This window comes from Mus musculus, chromosome 4, assembly GCF_000001635.26.
Source record: "Mus musculus strain C57BL/6J chromosome 4, GRCm38.p6 C57BL/6J".
Taxonomy (NCBI): Eukaryota; Metazoa; Chordata; class Mammalia; order Rodentia; family Muridae; genus Mus; species Mus musculus.
Window position 1 is genome coordinate 115,940,598 of NC_000070.6, and position 4,645 is coordinate 115,945,242.

Here is a 4,645-nt window from a genome sequence, read left to right on the forward strand (position 1 = left end):
GGAGAGAGAAAGAGAAAGAGAGAGAGAGAGAGAGAGAGAGAGAGAGAGAGAGAGAGAGAGAGAGAGCAATGATTCACAAAGCGGAAAAATCCCTGGATAGGGTTTGAGGTTCTTGTCAGCCTCCTTCTCCTTCCAGGTGCAACTGATTCATAGGAAGAGGTCGTTATGCAGGAGGCTGTGGAACCAGAGAAGGCCTTGTGTGTCTGAGGTGTGTGCCAAGGGGTCAGGTGTCCCCGTTAATGTGGGAACCTTGTAGTGCAAGATTGGCTACTGTGGCCATGACTCTGTGGAAGCCTGGAAGGCTGTGTCTATACGACAGTGGTACCTGGAGAGAAGGGTGTGTGTTCTATGCTTGTGTGGTCAGTACTCTGTGCAAGGTGTCTTTGGCCTCAGTGGCTGGGACTAGAATGTGTTGTGTCTTTGTTACTGGTGCTCATGTAACCACAGTCCATGTGTAACTGTGGGATTTTCTTTGTGTGTTGGTAAAGAAGCCTTGTGTGATTTTTTCGGGTCAAGTGTAATCCAGGTGTCTGGACAGACAGGCAGCTGGATCCTAGTTCTGACATTGCTCAGGTCTACAAGCAAACTCTCTGGCCTAGCTCTGAGGAAGTGGGCTGTTTATTTTCTTGGGGGTTAAGGCATGGCGGAGGTTGCCATACTTAACAGTAGATTTTTAAATCCCAGGCTGAGTTGAGAGGGCCAGAAATGTTGGCCTTGGTGGAACAGAGGGAGCCACCAGCAGATTTAGAGGTTGGACCGATCTTCAACCCAGAGTTAGAGGCAGGGCGCCTGAGGGGAGGGGGAGGAGGCTCCAAAGAAAGGGAGGGGGGGCATAAGAGGATTAGGCTGCTTAGACCCTTCTCTCCCACCAGGATCCCCCACCCCCCACCTCAATGCTCCAGAAAAGATTTCTTCTGCCAAAGCAAAACCGTTTAGGCTCGATTTAAAGGGACAAAAAAAGCGGAGGCGGGGGCTTTAAATAACCTTTTAATTTCTCTTCAGGGATCTCGGACTAGTGCAGAAGGGGAGAGGAGAGAAGGAGAGGGAGGGGAGTGAAGGCCTGCCTCTTTGGCTTAGGTAATCAAGATTGCCACTGTACCTCCACCCACCTGCCCTTCACACACACACACACACACACACACACACACACACACACACACGCACATAGATCATCCTGAAGAAAACCATAGAGCTTTGCACACACATATATACTTATTCTGTCACACAACTCTGGGCACAAGTGCATACTACTTGATTAGGCCAGAAATAGTACTTCCCCTCCCCCATCCAATGAGAAACCTTGTTCTAGTGAGGCAAGTGTCTTCTGTCTTTATTCAGTGACCCAGCTATACTCACCCTGCCCTAGCTCCCCTCCTTGGACAGAACAGGGGACCACTGGGCAAGCTGAAGGGTAATGGCTCTGTGCTGAGGAGGACAAAGTGGTTGAGGATACCACAGATTCCGTGCTGCAGGCTGCAAGTGATGAGCATAGGACCCAACCAGGCACCTGCTTCTGGAAGGATCTGTTTGCCACAAACTCCAATTCCCCTTCCTATTCTTCTTACCCCAGGCTGCCAAGACCTCCATCCGTTCAGTCATCCCAGGTCTGTGTTAGTCAGGGTTCTCTAGAGTCACAGGACTTATGGGTAGTCTCTATATAGTAAAGGAATTTGTTGGTGACTTACAGTCTGCAGTCCAACTCCCAACAATGGTCAGCAACAGCTGTGAAGGGAAGTCCAAGGATCTAGCAGTTGCTCAGTCCCACAAGGCAATCAGTGGATGAAAAGAGAGTCAATCTTCCTTCTTCCAGTGTCCTTATGCAGGCCTCCAGCAGAAGGTGTAACCCAGATTAAATGTGTGTGCCACCACGCCTTTAATCCCAGGTGACCTTGAATTTAGAGATCTCCCGGTCTTAATCTTCTGGAATTCATAGCCACTATGCCCCAAGATCTCCATGCCAAGATCCAGGTCAGAAACTTGTATCTCCCAGTCTCCAGATTAAGATCACTGGTGAACCTTCCAATTCTGGGCTGTAGTTCATTCCAGATAGAGTCAAGTTGACAACCAGGAACAGGAATAGCCACTACAGTGGCTAAGTAGCCAGTATCATTCTCATTAAACAAGCTAAGCCTCATGCAACTCAAAATTCCAGACACCTGGAGAAGCCCACAGTGCCAGGCTAGACTTACCTTCAAAGGGCTTTCATACAAGGGGAGACCAAGGACAGAGGGAGCTGCTGTCACTCCATCACATTCCCACCCTCCACCCTGGTTTCCACAGACATTGTAGCCCAGGTCCTGGCTCCTGAGTTTATTGTGGATTGGGAAGAGGAGATACAAAATTCCAGATGAGCTCAACTGCTCAGATAGAAACTCAGGGAAAGAGAGTAAGGCTGGGGAAGGGGGCTGCGCCTTTTAGGGAGACCTGGAGTAGTGAGAAACTTGGCAAGCCACAATGTGGGGGGTCCTGCTGGGTTAACAAAGGCACTTCAAAAATGTCACTGTCTAGACAGAAACTGAGGAATAAAAATGGCTCAGGACCTTCCTCCCAAGTCTGCTCCTCTTAGCCTCCTCACCCACCCACCCACCTGCCCCAGGCTGTGGCTGAGACACCTTCAAAGAGCTTAAGAGAAAGGAATGCCGGGAAAAACTAGGACCCACCCCCAACAAAGTGACCTGGCTTCAGGGGTCGGGTGGGGAGGAGACAGTAGGTGTTGCATTGCTTATGTGTTTGCTCAATTCTTTAACCTGTTGTATATTATGAATATATACCCATTTATACACAAAGTGTGTTTCGATATATACATATGTGAACATGTAGGTTCTGCTTAAGTATACATGTATGTATGGGGGATGTTTCTAAATTAAACCAAGAAGGGGTGGTCAAGGAATGAGACCATTCAGGAACTGGGAGAAGTGAGTCCCTACAGGTTTCCAAGGACTCCAGGGATACTAGGTGTCTTTGTTGAAGTAAATTGAGGGGCCCAAGTCCCCCTAAACTCTTATCTGCGATCTCTGGGCTCCTGGATGTAGAGTAGCAACGACAACCTCAAAAACCCGCTCCCCCCACAGGCCATCCGAACACACACACACACACACACACACACACACACACACACACACACTGAAAGAGAACTGCAGCTCAGACCTCCTCCCATCCCATCTGCTCACTACATCGGGGGTTTGGAGTAGTTGGGAGTAGTTCGTGGGATGTAGCTAGTTAGCAAAGGTTACCCTAAAAAGCCTAACACAGGGCTACAACGGAGGCAGACTCGCACGGCTGACTGGAGGTTCTATCCCACTGGGGGGGGGGTGCATTCAAAGGAATCCAGGAGCATCCAGAGGAGTCAGAATTCTGGAGGCTGGGGTCCAGGTTCAGGGTGTGCAAGCGAGCGCGAGCAGCCTCTCTGTATCTCGGGCTCGCTCCCGCCCCTACGGCCCCGCGCTCCCCAGGGCAGTGGCTAGGTGGTGGGCGGCTTAGAGCTAATTCGGGAGTTAATGGCGGTGGCCGGGCCCCCTGCGGCCCCCCTCCACAGCCCACCCCAACCCCCGGGCCCGGCCGCGGGCCGCCCGCATCTGCGCCATCCACGGCGATTCATCATCTTGATCCATGGCGCGCGCTGACGGCGGCCCTGGCCGCGCTGACAAGACTAACAAAGCAATTTGCCACGAGCCATCTCCTGGACAGGTTATTAGCGCGGCCGCCGCTTAAACAGGCCTCCCTACCCCTTCACCCCCACTTCCCAATCCCAGCGCGGGGCAGCTACCTGCTCTGTCCCCTCCCTTCGACAAGCCACTGCCCCTGGTGCTAAAGATTCTCCTGTGTCCTCCAGGCTTTTCCATCCCAAATAACCCCCTCAACACACACACACACACACACACACACACACACACACACACACACACACCCACAGTTGCCAGTGGTCTTCCTTCGTGGTTAAACTGCTCCCTGCTCTACCTCACCCACCTCCAGAGCTCTCCAAATCTCCCTGAAACTCCTGCCCATCCCTGCCTCCCAACCTGATCTCCCGTACGATCAGAATTCCCTCCCTTCCTCTGGAACTTCTTAAACCCATCAGTCTCCCTAAATGTGTCTGTCTTTACTCCTTCAACCTCCATCAACAAGAGTTCGAAACCCCTATATATTTCCATGCAAGGGTACCCTGTACTACTTTTGAGTACCAAGTTTCCTCTGCCCACTTTGCCCCAGAATACCTCCTGTGGGAATGGTGGAGTGGCAGCTAATCGCATCCATCTAATGCCAAGTGGGGACTATGGAGCAGACACTTCTGAGCCGTTCAGGCAGAAGTCAGAGAGGTAGAAGGTAGGGAGAGTCCTGGCTTCTGTGAGGATGCCCTCATTGGGAAGATAGCAAATGGCCTTCTCTAAGAGACTATGGTGCCAGGAGAAACCGGTGGACTTTATGAGAACAGAGGCTCACAGAAATGCTGAGATCTGCCCTGGTACACACATCAGAATGAGGCAAAAGCATGTGGCCTTCCAGGTTTAGGCTTCATTTCTGGGAGCATCCCCTCTGGGAAGCAAAGAAGACAAAGAGGCCAGCTTTCCCACTTGAGCAACTTCCCTTCACTTGTAAGGAGGGCTGGGAGAGACAGACGGATGGCAGGTTCATGTTTGACTGAGCC